Source organism: Carassius carassius, chromosome 5, assembly GCF_963082965.1.
Source record: "Carassius carassius chromosome 5, fCarCar2.1, whole genome shotgun sequence".
NCBI classification, from domain to species: domain Eukaryota; kingdom Metazoa; phylum Chordata; class Actinopteri; order Cypriniformes; family Cyprinidae; genus Carassius; species Carassius carassius.
In genome coordinates, this window is record NC_081759.1 from 34,469,132 (window position 1) to 34,489,596 (window position 20,465).

The window sequence follows — 20,465 nt, forward strand, 5'->3', positions numbered from 1 at the left end:
ATGTGTAAAATCCCATGAAAGCCATTAAACTAGCAGCTAATTCAGCTCTGCCCACTGAAATCTAATAGACTTTCATTTTTTTCCTCCTCCCACATTTGCTGTCATGTGAAATGAATAAAGAATGTATGCATACACACACACACCCACACACTGAAAACAGTTAACTGCTTTTTTTTGTAACTCATACTCACTTCATATTCTCTTTTAATATTGATAATGCAGAAGAACAGGCATTTCTAAAATATGTAATATACAACAATAAAAACAGTCATGTAATCTTCCACAATTTAACTTCTTACTGTATTTTTGATCATATAAATGCAACCAAAGGGGCATAAATGACTATTTAAAAACAATAAATAATACCCTAAACTGAATCCAAACTTAATTATAACACGAGACAGACAGTACATTTAAAAAATGTCTAATATCAATCAATAACTAATTAATATAGTACAGATACATCATGCTTCCCTAGTGCAAAAAAAAACACAGAAATGATCAGACTATCATTAGTAGTGCAGACAGTAACCCACTATTACATACAGCTGGATACTACCTCATAGTCAGCTGCTAAGTGAATCACTGTAGACTGACCTAGTGACCTCCAGCAATTGAATTGCCATTACTGTGTACAGCTCCACTCAAGTATCATCTGTCTAGATTGTTTGTAAAGAAATTTAGTGTTACAATTGCCTCTGGTCTCCCCCAGTCAACTATTATCAGACTTATGACTACTTTATTCCCCTCATCTTCCATGATTTTCTTGACAAGCTTTTAAGAGGGGCAAAATTGCTGGAGAGTGGACGATGCTTAAAACAAAACATGCCAACAGCACTTTGACATACGATTAAAAATCATTCGGTTATATACGTATACAAAATATATTCTGGTTATAGAAAAAAAGCTTCGAAGAAGCACCAGAGAAAACAAATGTTATCATTCAGAGTTATATTCCCAGGTGTGATACCTAGTTCACGGAGAAGTGCATTCTGGGCAGAATCACCAAGTGCAAAAGCAAAGTCACACTAGGGATGTCAGGATAATGTCACAGATCACCCCATGGGTAAGGAGGCAACAGCATGAAATCTTAGATGCACGATATTACACTGGGTTTCAAAGTTCAAGGTACAAAACATGGAGCTCACTCTAAATAATTCAAAATGAAATGTTACTCTGCCTCTGCAGATGTTTGCTGGCAGTCTCACGGTGGACAGAAATTTGTCTTGGTTGCACAGAGCACCGAGGATAGACAGATTGCCTGGAAAACAACACAGAATTACATCAGCATATTTAACTTCCAATTCTTCACAATTTCTGGTTATTTTGTCACCTTTGACTAAAATCTCAGCTTCCTCATGGAGAGGGCGATAAGACCATAGGTGATCAACTTTGGTGTAAAAATAAGTTCTCTGCTGTTTTCTCGGTTTAGTATAGGAGCAAAAACAGCGCACAATTTTAGAAAGTATCACAGCTCAACCCTTTTTCTGTTCATTCTATGCATAAGCACTTCCAAAAGTTTGGTTGGGAAAACAAATGGATTTTAACAAAACAGGCATGCAGCTTCAATCCCATGACATCAGGTCACTTCCATTGTGCAAAACCATGAATATCCTCTGTTTTGTACTACCGAGACAAAGGAAGAAAAGAAGGACACAATCCTGCTGTGCAGTGTTGCAGATAGGTGGGTGACAAGATGAAAATTGTATCATGAGCAGAATACGACGACTTCACTTCCCTCTGCTACAGAGGGTCAATGGTAGAAAAGGCAGCCGCAACCTTTTGAACAGAATTCATTATTCTTCCTTGTAGATCTGCCAATCTTTTAAGCCCATGTATTATTTAAAGCACATGCATTGCCCTGCTGAATTAGCTTGTTTTCCATTCATGCAAATGTCTGCCCTTAACATTGCATGGTATTTCTCTAATTTGAATTGTAGCATTAGAAGTACAGTTCCCTATGAGTAGTCTGGTCCTTCCTTTACCAGCAAAAATTCCCAACATCCGTTTCACACATTTCAGTGATGAATAGAAGGAGCAACTTGAAATGACTCCAGATCCATCTGCCATCTGTTGCTGTGAAGAGAGTCTAAACTTTATTTCACCCAAACGGCCTTGCAATGAATTAAACATGAATCAGACACAGCATCTTACTAAACTTCAACAAAAATTATGATGAAATAATAATAACATTAGGAAAATATTTTGAAAGATTTACAAGCCATTAGCAGCGATTATGCTGGAAAGAACAGAGAGATGCATATATCAATTATTCTAATAAAGTAAATGGAACACAAGGTGAAGGTTAAAGCTAATTCTTATCAGCATGTTTATGTTCTTGACCTCTTGCTCTGTTATCTAAATGCAAACCTGTATTGATATAACCTGTATTGATCTATACAATACTGTTACCATCAATATATTAGTTACACAGAGTGGCTTAAAAATGCCCTTTTACAATATGGGTCAATAGGTGAACAAGCAAGATCACTTTGTACTTTAACTTTGTCAGCGTATATTTAAGCAATTTCATGACTAGTGACTGCTGCTGGTTCTGCAATGAAGGAAAAGACATTTTATAGTGAAAATTTACCCACCTTATTTGCCTATTCACCCTCAATGTTGTTGTGTCTATTTTTTCTTCTTCAATGAAAAACAAAATAAATGATTTCAGTTTATTTCTCACACAAAATCTTTGCATGCTGCATTTTTGTTATTTGTACGGGAAAAGCCACATGAGGATGGGTAAATAATGTGTAACTATCTGTCACGGTTGGTAAACCGTGATCTCTGGGTTTTGCACTTTGTGGGTGAAGTCTGTGTGTTACACGTCAGCACTGATTGGTTTGTGGGCGTCTCCGTTAATTGTCATCAGCAACAGCTGTCACTCATTACTCATCCCTATATATTGGCTTGTCTAGCGTCTTGTGTTCGTGAGAGCATTGTTTCAGAGATCACGGTAACCTATACCTTGCTTTCTTGTGTGTTTCTGCGTTGGATGTCTGTGTCTCCCCAGAACCCCATCCACTCTATGCAACCCACCACCAAGCAACACCACTTACCTTCGGCTCGCTTCCCCGCAGTTCCTGTGTCACCCTCTCCTGCTGCCAACTCACCAGCGTTATTTGTGTCTCAGTTTTGTATTGTCTCATTGTTTTCATTAAATCTCATTAATCTCGCACTTGCTTCCTGCCACTCCTTCACCCAGTCGTTACACTATCCCTAGAGTTCATCTTCCAGACGAAGTTCAATGGGAAAACAACAATACAGTCGACCATCATAAAACACACCCAATTATAAACACCTTCCCATGTTCAAATTCAATGAGGGAAAGTAATGAAGTATAAAAGAATGAGAGGACGGTGTAGTGGTTAATGGGCCTGTGCACATCTATAACTGGTTTTGAGTTCACACTGATTCCCAGAGTGCTAATTGTTGGCCTTACCCTTTTAGCAGTGCCTGCACACTTACTGCAATAAAAGGTAATGGATAACTGGAACAATCCATGCACTATAAAAACAGCAGAGACAATTCTTTCGGCTCCTCCTATGACAGATGAGCATAAACACAAGTCCTAATGACTCTAACAAGCAAGCCACCAATAAGTCATTCATATTCTCATTATGCTAGTTAATTTTACAGCCTCTGCAATGAATGTCCATAGACTGTCCAATATTAGACAGAAAAGAGGTAGAGTTAAATAATATACTAATCCAGGTGATTCAATAATGTACTTTTCAGTAAAGACCGTAAAAAAACTGCATAATGATGTGTGTTTATCGCACTCTTACAAAAACTTCAAACCATGAGGTGAGACAGCATCACGCCAGCTCCCTAGAGCTCTAGGTGTTGTTTCTTTAGTGATGTTTATTTTGTGCATTTTTTCCCTCTTTCAACTCATCTCTCAGTTCATTACATTTAGATGATATCATCTATTATGATTGTTAAATGGCAGCGATGGCTGTCCCTAGTGAATTTTAGCATTTAAGAAAGTGATGACTTTGTTATCTTTCCCTGATTAGCTGGATTTCTGTTTAAACTGCCCTATTCTCCACGACATACAGTAATCAAGGTTGTTCTTAATTGTTGTTTTAGGCTGATTCATAAGACTCATAATATTTTCCAACCATTTTCTTTATCTTAATTTATTTCATCCACCAAAACAGGCTACTAATCATGAACAATTGTTAGATTAGCAAATTAGCATATAAGAATGATTTCTGAAAAATCATGTTACTCTGAAGACTGGAAATATGGCTGCTAAAATTTAACAAGAATAAATTCTACAAAAATTTAATTAAAAAATATTTTCCAAAAAAAAATACATTTTTCACAATAATACTGTTTGGTTGATTTTTGATCAGACAAATACATCATTTTAAAAAACAAAAACAAAATCTTGCTAATTCCAAACTTCTGAATGGAATATACAGGCATAGCAAAATCCTTTATACATCTATATGTATAGTAACCTAAATGTTTTGCTGTTTTTCTTCTGTACAAACAAAATCTAAATGTTGATCAATCATGCTTGAATTCAGCCATTATGAGTCAGTGCAACACTAAACCTCTAGTTCTAATAATCTCATAAAGCACATTTCCAAATAGCTCATAATGTGTCAGAAATTCCCATGTCAGCTATTTTGGCCTCTCTGGCTTTCTGTAATGAAAGTGCATAGAAAATAGCTTGGCTTGTGGGTTACATGGAAATGCATTTGACATCCATCAGTCCTCATCACCAAGTAGTCACCTGATGTAGTTACACATCACTGTTTCAGCACATGCTCCAAAAGCTCCTGCCCTTTAAAACCATGTACTTTACTTTCACACCAAAGCCTCTCATGGATTTCTGAAGAGGGTTTGACACGAGAGGAGGAGAGTATGTGTACAAGTGAGCATGTGGGGGTTACATGGCGAGGACTCTGTTGGATTTCAACAAGCTGAGAATTTTAAGTCAGAAGTGTCAGAAAGTGTCAAGATAATCCCATCTAAGGTGAAGGGATGAGAGTGAGAGGAAGAGAAAGGAAGTGTGAGAGAGAGGAAGTGAGAAAGAGTTGGAAAGGGAGGGAGGCTTTCGGGTTATAATTGAAGTCTCAACTATCCCTCCTTCTGTTCATTCAATCACGTACATGCACATGCTTTCTGCAGGGAGCAAGGAACATATGGAAAAGAGTTTTGCTACCTTTGATTAACAAAAAAAAAAAAAGATTCTATTAAAATTATAAGACCAGACTAAAATGAGTAAAGATTTTAGAATCACTTACTGAAGCCCTAAATTCTTTAAACCTAAATTCAACCTATAATTTTAACTTGCACATGATCTTCTTAGATCGTGTTATTATGGTTCTGTAACATACAACAAAAATAAAATATTGGTATATTTGAAAGAACACCTATAATGCAAAATTGATGTCACATTTTACAGGCCCCAGTCTGAGTGAGCCGCACACAATCTACCATGTTTGTCTTCACGGTAGAGCATTTAAAAGCAGCATTCAAGTAAGAAGTGTCTTATTATTAGAGCTACAGAAATTATTCAAGAAAAGTAAGCGTGTCACACTACTGTGCCAGAAGGAACACAGAGTTGAGGATAATCGATCGGTCAGTCTTTATTAATTCAACACAGGAGTAAATCCAAAAAGGGAGAACAGGAGGAAGAAACACGTATCGAATTGGTAGACCCGACAAAACTTTCACGTAAAGGGCTTTGAGCACCAAGAAAAGCGCTATATAAATTATTATTATTATTATTATTATAAAACTGAACACAAAGGACATGGGCTTATAAAGGCAGGATAAAGAGGAACAGACAGGTGCAGGGAATCAGTTATAATAGAACCAAACAAGGACAGGAAACAGACCAAATAAGGAAAAACAGGAACTGAAATGACAACAGGTCCAATCCTGAAAGAGTGACACTATGGTTTTATTTTATTGTTTAGGTCAAGTTAACAGCATAGACAGTACTGTATATTATGCTGCTGTTACTTAATACATAGATCTACTGTAATATAAACATACAATTTCTTCCCCAGCTGACTACCTTCACAAACATATCCAACTGTTTTTTGTAACTTATGTCTGTTTTTAACATAAATTGGTGTGTATTTTACTGTTTAAGCACAACAAGATATGAAAGAAAACATCCAAACCTTAGTTTAGTACTCACATGTCACGTGACAGCTGCTTTCTGTGTTCATGCTTCGGATATGTGTGCTCAGAAAACAGTATATCAAAACTTTAAACTGATATAGCTTTAAAATGTATGATTTCAGCTTGATAGACATGACAAATCAAAACTATTCAGATGCCATTTGATAGAGTATCTGAGGTTTGAGCTGTAAAGGCACAGCCCTTTTCTAAAAAAGTGGGCAGGAAACAGCCGCTCATTTGCATTTAAAAAAGATGTGCACAAAAACATTATAATGGTTCTATTTCCACTCAAAATATGCATTTTCAAAATGTTATTAAATAATCTGTGGAATAATCTGTGGCTTTTGAACTGAAACTTCACAGACACATTCTGGTGACACCTGATACTTAAATTACATATTAGAAAAAGGTGCACAATAGGTGCCCTTTAAACTTTTCATCTAGTCTTCACTGTTACAGCAGTGATGTAAATTAAATCTAGGCATAAGGTGAAAATAAGGTAGTTACACACAGAAACTGAATTAAATTATGAGTAAACTATACCTTTAAAATACAAGCATACATTTAATTTTAGGAGATTTTTTTGGCAGTAGGCTGTCCTGATCCCAAACTTGCTCAGGTTTGGACGAAAATGACAAATTCAGGATGCCTTGTCATTTCCAGATGGCACCCTCACAATCAAATTCGTTGACGCGCTACATGTGAAGGGCTTGGTTAAACTAAAATCTTAACTGACAAGATCAGATGAATGCTGTAGGGCATGTCAAAAGGAATGTATTTCACAAATTTCAAAACTGTGAAAATCTAGCTGGGCAGACATTGACCATAGCCATACTTGTTGGATGAAAATCCCACCAATCAGGGGAAAAGTTATCTTTTTTTGCTTTGATATTTGCTAAAATATATACATTAAAGTGTCCACATCAGGAGATAAACATCAGGGTTGAGAAATATATATTGAAGAAACAGTATGGAATCATCTTGTTTTGAATGAATGAATGAATTGAGGGACCCAGTGGATTCTCTCATTATTTGATGAAGATCTTTAATGCACACTACATTTCAAGTTACTCTATGCATCTAAACTCAACAAACTTTCTGTCTTTTTAACATGAAGGAAATAGGCTTTGATGGCAATTAACATCACACTCAAGCTGAGATGGTGATCCTCTAAGAGATGAGAGACACTCCATTTCCATTTTGATAAGTATCAACATTTTCAGCAGGTTTCTGGCCAGGCTATGGAAAGCTGTATAATTTCAACATCTTAGGAAACAGAACTATAATTATCAAAAGCACTGCAGCCAAACTAAACAGTACAAATTAGGATTAAACAACAGTTAAATTGAGCAAAAGATGGTGTCCACCAAAAATAATTTATCAGCTCAGGGACTTCAGAAAGGACTGTCTAACTTCTGATGCAATTTCATCTGTGAGTTGGAAAGATAAGTTAGTGTAGCATTTCTGTCAAACAGCTACTGTCCTGCATCCTTCACTAATGTGACAAGGAGCAAAAAGGTTGCCACTGCAACAAGATGATTGCGATGAGCATATGGACCAGGTGGACGAAGCTGACATGCTGTCTCTGTAAGTTACTGAGTAAAAACAGGAAGTTGTGGAATGCTACTTGGATGTCACTGCCTTCACCACATACATTCTGTATCGAAAGGATATGTATTTTCATGACAGGATGAACTTTCCAGTACCTGTTGCTGCACGTACATGTTTGGTGAAGGGCATAATAGGTTTTAATGAAGGACAGAGACTTAGATGCTGATAGAAAGAGACAAACACTCTATTCCTCTGTGGTGAAGATTTCGACCACTGATGAATAGTCTAAAATGAAAATGGTAACATCCAATGACTAATTTTTAAACTAAACAACAGAAATCTGTTAATTTAGAGTAAATAAAAATGTGAGCAAGACAAGGACTGATGCATTAATAAACCGCTTTATAATGAGTCTTTATATACTACATAAATGTTCAAATTGTTCAAATTGTCAAACATAATTTTTCTTTGAAAATGCTGTTTATTCAAAATACAAGATAACAAAATATATAATAACAAAATATTTAACCCTATAGTAATGACTTATTTAATCATATACATACATATATGCAAATCAAAATATTTTCAAGCGCCAACTTAAACTTGCTTAACTACCTTGGGTTTGCAATTACTGCTTTAAAGTGGTTGAACCCAATCACTTAGAAGGCTTTGATGAGAACTACAAACTAAACCTGTTGTCATATCAAGTTGTAGGAGTACAACCCACAGGAACCAGCAGCTCTACACATTCAAATTAGCCTGGCAGACAACATTTCCTCCACAGAATGGGTTTAGAACTCCTTCTATCACTTGAAGATCTTTGTAGAAGGAGTTTTTGTTGTAGTTCCAGTTTTGGCTCACTAAAAGATGTGTGCTGCATGTTAAGGAAGTTGTTTCACTAGCTGAACGTATGGTCAAAAGTGTGAAAAGCAGCCAGTACTTGAAGCTCACAAAAAAAAAAAAAAATGTATTCACTCGTTTTCTCTCTCTCCACTTTACAGATCTGACTCTATTCTCAATTCCACACATTCAGCACTCCGGTCACACTTTTTCATTTTTGGGCATTCATTACAGGTGTCATTTTACCTTATCAGCAACATTAGCTCTCAGATTTGTCTGCAGTGACACAGAGGAGGTTGCTGGCTCCCTCAGCCCATCTCACATTTACCTTTGATGGCATTGATGCCCATCTGCTCTCCTGGCACTAGAAACCATCAAAACAGGCTAGCAGAAGAGATCTGGGACAAAAAGCTCTGCTGTCAACAATCCTAACAGTTAAGCCGATGTGCCTTTAGTGGCTAAAACAATAATATCAAGACCATGCCACTACTCGCTCAATTTTTGTACCTTGCCATCTACGGTGCCACTAATGATGTCTGTTGTGGATATCAGACTTTTGCGATTCAGAAATGGATGTTTTAAACATCTTTAAGGGCTTTGTATTGTCTGTGATTTTATTAAAGGGTTAGTTCACCCAAAAATGAAAATTAGCCTGTGTTGTACTTACCCTCGAGGCATCCTAAGTTTATATGACTTTCTTCTTTCAGACGAATCCAGTCGGAGTTACATAAAAAATAGGGACGGTCCGATCGATCGGCCGGAGATCGGTATCAGCCGATAATCACATTTTATGACTCTATTGGTACTCACTACACTTGGCTGATCTCACGAACCGATCTCAATTTGATAACGTCAATGCATGACGACCTACATGATGTGTGGGGACATAAATTATTTGGAACCACAGTCATGTCATCGCCCGTGTGGAAATGCTATGACATTTCAAGAAACAATGAAGATTTAATTTGTCCTGCGTGTTTGGCATGATGATATGATGATTCATTTTTAACAGCAGATTCAGTGACGTACTGTAGAGCTGATCTGCACATCACTGTGCACGTCTGCAGTGCAATATGGCTCCACGGGAACCAGAGCTGATCATGGCCACTCTAGTCAGTGCTTGTGTGTATTCTGGCCAGCTGCGGCACATTTCTGAAGTGGCTCTCCATTCTGCTTGGCAAAAATTAAGTCTTTTGTTAGTTGTCACAGCGTGGAAGACAGAATAAAACCTTGTTGAAGTAAGGGGTAACGGTAACATAATACGCTGATCATGAACAGCTAACATTTATTCATAAAACAAATTATCTTATTTGGCCACATATATTAGCCTACTCAATAGCATTACCACAGGCTTTACTCCTTTTAAACTTTATCTGGAATGTGGAACTCACACACACACAGAGAAAATCGCCTGCCTGATGAAAAAATAACTGTATTTAAAAATAAATGTAGTTAACATTTGCATAATTTTATCCACCCGTGACCCACCCGCAAATAATCAGAATGCAATTTTTTTTATTACCCGACCTTCGGATTATCCACGTCACCTGTGGATATAACCGTAACCGAACAGTTTTGTTCTTTCAGTAGTTTAAATGTTTTCCTCCTTTTTTTTTTTTTTTTTTTTTACTGTTCAGTCTTATAGTGGACAGTATTAAACCTTATGTGTTACATCAGACTTCTCCAATTAGTTCTTTTAGGAGTTTAAATGCTTTTTAGTTTTTTTAATTAAATGTTTATGTTGTCCTCCACAGTATAACTATATTTGAAGCATTGTTGTTTTCTGCTGTGTTTTGTTGTTTCTGTAGTTTTTAAAAAACCACGTCATCTAAACTTGATGCTGGCGTGTCCGGAGAGAGAGAAAGAGAAAGCGCACAGAGCTGAAAGGGCTTGAACAAAGCACGTTTGGCTTTCAATAAAAATACTAGAAGACATAACTTTGAAATATATTTATTATAAATGACCCTGAGCGCTTGTTATGTGATCCACTTTGCTGTTTTGATGCGCTGCTCAAAAAAATGGTTAAAATCGTGCTATGTTTAAGGCTTGAGGTCTGGATGGATGCCGGGGTGCAGATGCGGTCTGCATTTTGAATATCAGTTATGTAAGTATTTAAGGATAAAAGACTGGAGTAACTTTTACAATTTTCCTGGAGTTGAGTCAAGTCTGGAGTCATTTCAGGTAAATTATGAATCAAATCTGAAGTCTATAAAAATGCGACTCAAGTCCGAGTCACTAACTCAAGTGGCCATCTCTGGCTTGAAGCATCAGAATCAGCATCGGTATCGGCTGATCATCATGACAAGAAATTGGTACTTGGTATCGACTGCAAAAATCCTGATCGAAGCATCCCTAATAAAAAGATTTTCCTAGATATTCCAACCTCTATGATTTTTGTTTCTGTTGAACAGTCCACAAGACGTCAAATGAAGCTCACATATCCATAATAAAATGTGCCTTACATGGCTCTAGGGCAGTGATCCTCATTATTTTTTTCACAAGACCCACATTGGCAGAGCAAAATCAAAAGGCGAGCCACTTTTACGACAACATACTAAGTCACCTTTGCAAATGTGCATTTCTACATATAAATTGGACATCCCACAAAAAAGAAATAACACGGCCAATACATTTTCGTTTAAGAACAGATTTACTTTAATAGTGGGATGAGTGAAAGCTGGCATGCATGTCAAACAAAATGCCCCCAAAAGAAAAAAAAAATCTCTATGTTTTCAGTGCTGATGCATTCATGAAACATTTAAGGGCACCTAAAAGCTGTCACAACGAACCGGCAAAATTAATGATTATGAATATGTAAAATATAGCAGAAGACATTTAATTTTTTTTTATGTCTGTCGGCTAGAAAGATGCTGACTCGTGATCTTCGCAGTAGTGAACGCGCCTGAGAGAAATGCACATTTCATACGGGAGGGAGAGCAGTCTGTTTTCTTTCGTTTTGAATTTTTTTGTTTAAAAGTAGACATTTCAAGCTTTATATATAGCCTATTTGTTGGGTCTGTGAGGCAAGTAGGCTATACGCTGAGTTTCGGTTCATTCATGAGACAAACTCCAGGTTCACACCGGCTCCTTCGTATCGTGGTTATCTATTTTCTATTTACTTCTTATTAAATCCAGACAATTGGTTGATGAAACCTTGATTAAAATTAAGATACAATTAATACAAAACGAAATCAAATTTAAAGGCAGGCTTTGTGCTTTCTGTTTGAGGTCTCAGTGAAAGTTTTAAAGCAGTCCTAGTGCCGCTGTCAGAGCGCTCACGTCCGTAACGGAGAACTGTCCCGTCCATAAGATATTTTTTTTTTTTTTTATACATTTCTAAATAAATGCGACTTATAGTCCAGTGCGAGGCTAGGCCTATATGTTTTTTCTTCTTCATGGCGCATTTTTTGACTGATGCGCCTTATAGGCTACTCCGGAGCGACTTATATTGATAGGCTACACCTGTATGAATTCTCATTTTACTTTTTGAACTCCATTATTGAGCCAAGTTTTGCTTGAAAATAGTCTACTGTTGATGACTGTGCAAGACTAATGGATTCAGGGTAAGGCTTGAATGAGCATGCTTCAGACTCGTGGTGTGAGCAGAGCGAAATTGGAGTGGGAAATGCGACGCTCCGTCCACCGTCCTTTTGAAATTGCCGCTCTGCGCTCTGCGCTCTGTCCAAGATCCGCCCGCTCGCGCTCCCCGCTCGCTCCCGCCTCACATGCTCTGAAGGCAAGTGGCAGTGTGATACTGTAAGCTACTATGCAAGCCGCCAGTTATAGCTTGACGAGCCGCATGCGGCTCGCGAGCCGCGCAATGAGTAACTGTGCTCTAGGGGGTGAATAAAGGCCTCTTGGGGCAAATCCATGATTTTCATAATTTCAAAAGTAATAAACACTCTTCTCTCACTTCCGGTATCTGTCATATGTGGAAGGTGTTCCAGCAGATGGAAGCTCTACAGGAGGCCACCCTCTATTTCTGCAACTAATAACAATATTAAGTCAAGAGTGTAATTTAAATTTTAGCTGTGGTATTCCTACACAGGTGATTACAATGAATAAGTGGGGCCTGGGAACCCTCAAAGTGGGGCTAGATTAATTACATTCATGAATGAGAAATGTCTGATAATTGAATTTGCTTTGTGCTTCATGTTGCATACTGACATATCACAACTGAAATTCTAGATAGAAACAATATGAAATGGCATCGATTAAATAACAATTGACTTGCATATCAAGAGATTTCATAGCAATAGATGCAATACATGGGAATGAATCTTTAGCTTGAGCCCTCCAAATGCTTTCTTTTTTCATCCTCTAGATAATAACATACTCACAGTAGTTTGATACAAGACACACTTGAATAATAGAGCTTAAAATCAAATGCTGTAATGAGCAGCATAGTACAACACTGCAAATTAAGATGCAACCCCACCTTACAAGCATACATTCCCATATTGCATTAGTAATCCTCTAAAAGTGAGATGAGATAAGAAAATTCATTAAATTGAAACTACTGTCATTTGCAGGAAGAAAAGTGAATAATAAATTAAATGTTAAGTGGTGAAGAAGAAAAGCTAGATTCTAAAAGAGACTCTCTCTGAGAACAATTACCTTCATATTCTGCTTCATGCATAACATTAGACATGTTTTATATTAGCACAGAGAATATTATTAAATTAGCTACTGACTTTCTTTCATGTGGAAAAAAAACTATTAAAAAAAAATACTATGCAAAATGTTATCTTTTGGGTTCTTTATTCTGACTGCCATCTGGGTACAGAACTCCAATCAATAGCAGTTTGATAGCAAATGAAAGAATTTGTAGGGATGTTTAGAAAATAAATGAAATACAATCTAATCTATGAAACACAATCCAGTAAAATTAAATACCAGGCATTTAAGATCCTCTTGCAATAAAAAACAAGATGAAAATAAATATGAGCAAATGACATACAGTAGCGACTATTATCCTATCAATATGAAATCAAAACAAGAGTCCTCTGGCTTATCTTAATCTCTGTGCACACAAGAATGGAATTTGAATCATTTTAAGCAGCATTCTTAATCAGCCCTTTTCCAGAGCATTCTGTCTGAGTAATAATACAAAGAATTGCATTTATTTAATATGAAAATGAAATGGGTCACTAAACAATAATGCAATCAGTACACACAAAGAATCCAGTTCCATCTCAATTTCCAACTGCCTACTGTAAAATACAGTACCTAAATTATAAGATTTGGAAAAAAATTATGAATTAAAAATCCCTCTGTACCATCCTCAATATTTGTTTGATAAATAAAACCAAACAAGTTTTTGGCTATATATTTTTCCAAAAACAAATCAAGCTGGTATGCCTTGTGAAAGAATAATGGAAAGGGAGGACAATCGTGTCTTCTCTGCAGAAGCTGAGAGGGTTTGACTGGCTCATTGATAATTACAAAATGTTCAGGCAGTTTTAAGTGAAAAATGAAATGATGTATTTGGTGCATTGGCTGCTTCATTTGTTCTATAAATACTAGGCATAACTTTTGTCTCTTGTATTCTAACCTCTGATTTTGACTTGTTTTGGAAGAAACAAAGAGCAAAAACAGGATTTCTAAATCAGTTAGAGTGGACACTAACCTCAAAAGACATTACCCTTTTCTTGCTTCCTTTCTATCTCAGTCGATTATTTTGTGGCTACAGCCTCTGTTTACTTGGTAGGTGAGTAAAATAGCCCTTTCCAGCTCACTGGTTGTGAGGTAAATTAAATCTCTTCAGAGGAAAGTTGCACAGGCTGATTTATTTACCATGTGGTGATACGAGGGCTCTCAAGGGCTAGTGAAAGATCCAGGGGAAATGACCTATAAACCCACACACAGGGCCACACTTATCAATCTTCTCTAATGCGATGCATGAGAATGGAGAACAGACAAATCTGTTTTAGCTATGAAAATAGCCAATGAGACAAATGTTGTACCAGTTCTACAATGTAAACGCCTTGCTACAGAGTTATCATCGCCACAGCATGCTCCCCTCACTTCTGAACAACACCATAAACCAAATTATATGTGCATTAAGGAATAAACAGAAAAAAACTGAATCAAGCGTGCTAAAAAAATAGCTAACCATGCAAATGCACTTATAGTATTTCATGAGTCAACATTAAAATTATGATATACATACACGGAGCCATTTCAGATCCATTTGCTGCATTATAGCCAACTGTAATTCTTAATTCTGTCATTAAAGCTATCATGTATCAAACAATATGAATATAAACCACTTAACGTGTTAAGTTTTAAGATAGCAGTGGAAGAAATAATGCAATGAACTTTAAATGAGGAAACTCTGTCACTTCATTAATCTGCTAGTTTAATGTAATAAAGTCAATTACATTCTCCTTTCTCTCTCAAGCAATTATACCTTCCAATTTCAATACATAAACAAATTGTGGTACAGAGTTTCAATATTGCAGCACTTTAGCATCACAGTTGAAGCCATTATTCACAGAAAAGTAGCAAAACATGGCCCCATGTTCACTGAGCAGTGAACAGAATATCAAATGGATTCAGTAGCAGATCCTCTAAATGCAGAGCAGATCCTGAAAACAAAGCCACCATCTAATGGATGGACATCTAGTAGATGTAACCTATTTGTTATAGTACAAAAAGGGGCATAATACAAGCAAATAGAGCATTTTGTCTATATATATATATATATATATATATATATATATGTGTGTGTGTATATGTGTGTGTGTGTGTGTGTGTGTGTGTGTGTGTGTGTGTGTGTGTGTGTGTGTATATATATATATATATATATATATATATATAATTTATAATTTAATTTAAAAAAAGAAGAAGAAGCTCATGCCTTGTAAAAGAATAATACAGACACTTGGATTGGCTAATTGTAAACAGCTAATGGAAAGGAAGTACAAATTTGTCAGTAACAATGTGACATCTAGTATAGAAATAGATGCATAGTATAGTTAGTATAGATTGTAGCCTATTTCTAATAGTACAAAAAAGGTGCGTAGATAAATAAAAAAAAATAAAGAAGATAAAACAGAGATATTTTAACAGATGCACTCAAAAAAAAACCTGTTCAAATGATTTACATTAACATCATAGCTTTTTAAATCTTAAAAAAAAAAAAACACATTGTATACAGGCCTCACTAAAAAATGCGAGAGAAAGTCAGAGGGGTCAGCTGTCCCCTGAGTTCTCATTAAAGTTACTAAGACAACGTGTGCTGGAGCTGAGGCTCTCTAAAGCAAACCCTTTGTGTGTACAGAATGGAAGAATGAATACAATCGCATCTCTTAGCGTTGTAATCCATTTATGCTCACCATTTAGTTTATTAAATATGACATCACCCTTGATGTCTCGGTCAATGTTGTGGGCAGAATCTTCTTTGGATCCATCAATCATTCAAAATATTTTCCCCAGCAGACATTTTTCATAGGCATATCATATTTATGGACAGTGACAATCATGACAGAGCAGATATCTGATACCAAAACTCTGACACATCTGCTGTGCATCAGTTGCCAAAATGGCAAAGCGTGAACAATCTCATACGTTTCAGCCCAACGTTAATGCATATTTCGCTTCATATCGCAGTCCACCTGCCACCACTCATCGACTGACATTTTACTGCAGAATTGTAAGTCAACACTGCAACAGATTTTTTCCTCAAAGCACATCTAACCTTCTAGAATATGATGTCTAACCACAACAGATGAGAGCATCCAGAATGGTATACTGGCACAGCTGGACATCATTTTCTCAGAGACTTTCTTCAAAATGGCATTGTTATCAGACATAATGTTGTTTCATCGTACAGATGTAAAGCAGTCGGTTTCATTTTTGTGTCAGATGCAAGATAGTCCCATCTAACATGTAATCCACAAAGTATATGTGGGATAAATGCAGACTATGATATCTGTAGTGGCTTTTCAATCTGATTTTGACCTTTTCCAAGTGGTGAGTTGGATTTCAGGGTATGAACCAAACTCAAGAACTACTGTCAAAAAAAGAAACAAACAAAAGAGCTTTTCACAGTTTTAATTTGGACCTCATAATTATTTTCTGTGTTTTATCAAATAAACTAAGGAATACTAATTTCAAGATGAATTTTAAAAAGGCACACCACCTTTTCTTCTATGAAAGAAATTAAGCAAGTTTGTCTGTGACTAACCGTCAAGTACTGTAGTACTACAGAACAAGAAATGAGGGTGGGAGATTAAAAAAATAATAATCCCTTGCAGCATCCACTGTATTGCAGAAGATTCAAGCTGAAGGACTAGAGCAAAGTTATAGATTTATCGAACCAGTTCAATCTTTGGTCAGTACTTCTTTATTGATCCAAACTTGGCATATGACCTTTGATAGAGCTCAGTCATGGATTTAATTAAAACTAAGAGAGAAGACTGACTGACATTCAAGACAAGATAGTATACCATATAGTAGACAAGATATAAAAATCATCTCAAATGTTAAAGGGTTTTAGTGTCTGTCAGAGGTGGAAAGTAACTAATTACATTTACTCGCGTTACTGTAATTGAGTAGCTTTTTTGTGTACTAATACTTTTTAAAGTAATTTTTTAAATTTGTAATTTTACTTTTACTTAAGTATATTTTGATTGAAGTATTGTACTTCGCTACATTTTAAAACACATTAATTACTGAGTAAAAAAATAAATAAAAAAAATAAATAAATCGCTCCCTGGAAACTAAGGCAGTAAATAATGGGCAGGAGGGCAAACTGGCGCCAAAATCACAAGAAAGATGCAGACGGACAAAACAGGCGTTAGTGGTGCAGACACCGCTGAAAACGAAACCCCGTCATATTCTGAAGTTGAACCCGAAGGAAATGAAGTGAACCCATGGCCATATGTATGCTCTATTATGCAGTGTAAGCTGTACTTGCCTAGGAAGACCAAACTAGCAGCTTATAAAATCTCGACAAGACATCAACCCTTCGCAAGAAGAGGTACGCTTAATAATTGCATCGTTGCATTGGTGGTTAAAATGAAGCTTTGACATTTTAGCAAGAGGTTTTGCACAAATTAGCTAAAAAGACCATGGTGAGGAGTGTGCTATTTTTGTTTTAATGATGTGCGCGCGAATTTTTGTGCGTTCTTTCACTGTGTGATTCAGTCTCCTAAAATGCATTTAGAATGATCACAAAATTGAAGATATAGGGGCAGAAAATTCACATATTTATATAATTTCATATATTAAATCAAAATCACACAAAGAATGCCATCTTTTCCTCCAAAAATCATCATGAATATATACATACATATATATATATAACAGTTCAGTAAACAAGTTAATTAAGAGACTTGCGTTTTAGACACCATATTGCCTTTTTTAGCTCTATTTCTACAACAGAAAATAATTCCAAACACAGCCACCAAAGCACAGTTTTGCGTCTCTGAGCAACGTGACAGTGTTTCGTTTCTGAATGAATCAAACGTTTAAATGATTCGGTTCAATCGCAATGACTCACTTATTAACAGTGACTTGCTGACACATACTGGCCATTTTAATTTCACATTTAAAGTAGGCTATCTTTTGATTTTTTAAAATAATTAATTTCTTATCATTTCAAATGAGTATTCAACATTTTATGTCTTGTATATCAAAACATTATTCATGCATTTGTAACTGCAGGTTAAATGCATTCTTGTCCTGCACTAAACAGTGTAATACATCTAAATGCCACTTCCAATGAATCTTCTGCATTTCCTCTGCATTAAAAGATGAGTTTGTTGATACTGATTTCCCTGGCAACAGCCCAAATGTATTATTATTCTAAATAACTGATTCCTTTAATTAAAAACAACTAGTTTGAGATTAATAGGCCTATCCCAGGGGTGTCAAACTCAGTTCCTGGAGGGTCGTAGCCCTGCAGAGTTTAGTTCTAACCCTGCACCAGCACACATATTATGTAGTTTTCAAATAAACCTAAATGATTAGATTAGCTGGATCAGGTGTGTTTAATAAGGGTTATATCTAAACTGTGCAGGACTGTGGCCCTCCAGGAACTGAGTTTGACTGTCCCATTTATGACTCCCTCCCACTGTTAAAATGTAACTAAGTAATTTTTACTCTGAGTAAATTTTAAATGAGCTACTTTTTACTTTTACTTGAGTAGATTTTTAGACTGGTACTTTTACTTGTACTTAAGTAAAATTTCATTAATGTAATGGTACTTTTACTTGAGTAGAATATTTTTGTACTCTTTCCACCTCTGGTGTCTGTCTTGAATACTCCACAATGTCTAATTGTTAGAAATATATCTTCAAAACAAACTAAATGTAAATAAATGACTAGGAGAAAGACATACACAGACTATTTCACTAAAAGTATTGCTAAGTATAAATCAGTTCATATGGCTGACGGTAGCTAATTGAGGGCTGTGCTTTCAAAAGAAAAAAATAAAGAAACAGTCCATACTCCACTGCAAAATTTTTGAAACATCCACACACAACTACTTGGTAGTACTTATTCACTATAAAAGAAATTGTTCATCCAAAAATGTAAATTTTGTCATAATTTACTTATCGTCATATTGTTCAAAACCTGTATAAATTTATTTCTTATGCTGAACACAAAATAAGATATTGTGAAGAATTTTGAAGAACCAGTTCATGTTCTTCCATTGAAGGCAAAGAAATACCATGGAATTAAATGGGGACCATCAACTGCTTGATTACCAGCATTCTTTACAATGTCTTCTTTTATGTTCAACATAATCATATAGGTTTGGAACAACATGAGGGTGAGAAAATAAAAAAAAATCATTTTTGGGTAAACTATACCATTTAACCAGTTTTCCCTCAATAAACTCCTAATTTGCTGCTTAATAATAGTTGGCAAGGTCATTGTTGTAGTAGCTATGTTTAGATATTGGGTTTATTTGGTATGGTTAAGGGATCTAAAATAGGGTCAAGCACATTAAGGCATTAATATGTGTTAATAAATACTAATGCACAGCCAACATGCTAGTAATTTGCATGCCAATAAGCAACTGTGAATCTATTCGGAAATATTCCAATAACCTGAAAGAAAACCATGGCATTCACTCATCATATTTGAATTGTGAGAAATGTATATGTTCAGTCTGAAAGACACTGCAAACAGAATAGGACATAATTATATACAGTGATACAGATCAAGTGAAGAGGAAAAGAGGAACATTTACACACCAGTCACTGAGTTATAGAATATAATGTAAATAAATATAAATTACAATATTTTACAATACCCCAAATCCTGTCAATCCATTCCAAATGATACATTTTGAGGAGTGAACACTGTGAAGGAACCCTGTGAATAAGAACGCAACTATTGACAGCACAACTTCTTCCCCTACCAAAATGAGAATAATCACTGATAATTGGCAGCTGGCAGCTTTTACAAGGCGAGAAGTGTGAGAAGTGATTAATACTAATTAAGGCTGGTGGAAGAAAGAGTGAGGGAACCTGTACGTGACATTCACTGGAAAAACCTGTATCAGAAAGAATGTATGCTCAAGAAAATACACAAACTTGAAAAATATAGATATGGTCATTTTTTCACCCTCATGTTATTGCAAACCTGAATGACTTACTTTCTTCCAACTTGCAGATAACTATAGCTAATTATTTTTATGTATAATGCACACAAATATGATACATGTTAATATGTAATTATACTTTCACTGACATGCCATGATATTTAAAACAAGAAAAAGAACAGCAACAGGCAGGGAGACACAAAGGAAACTGACAAGGAAGGAGAGAGTGATAAGGTGTTCATTCTGCAAAGTCTCACACTGATGTGCTGGTTTCTCTGATGGATGAAGAAAGTGTGTTGTCAGCTAAGCTGCAGGCAGAGAGCAGGAAAAGGTGAGCAGTCCACAATTTGCTCTGCGTGCC

At 36.0% G+C, this 20,465-nt stretch overlaps 1 protein-coding gene across 4 annotated transcripts in view; it reads right to left on the minus strand.

Moving 5' to 3' along the window:
- unc5db (unc-5 netrin receptor Db) overlaps positions 1-20,465 on the minus strand; it is a 142,240-nt gene that overhangs the window by 70,707 nt on the left and 51,068 nt on the right. The gene's annotated exons all lie outside the window — the stretch shown is intronic.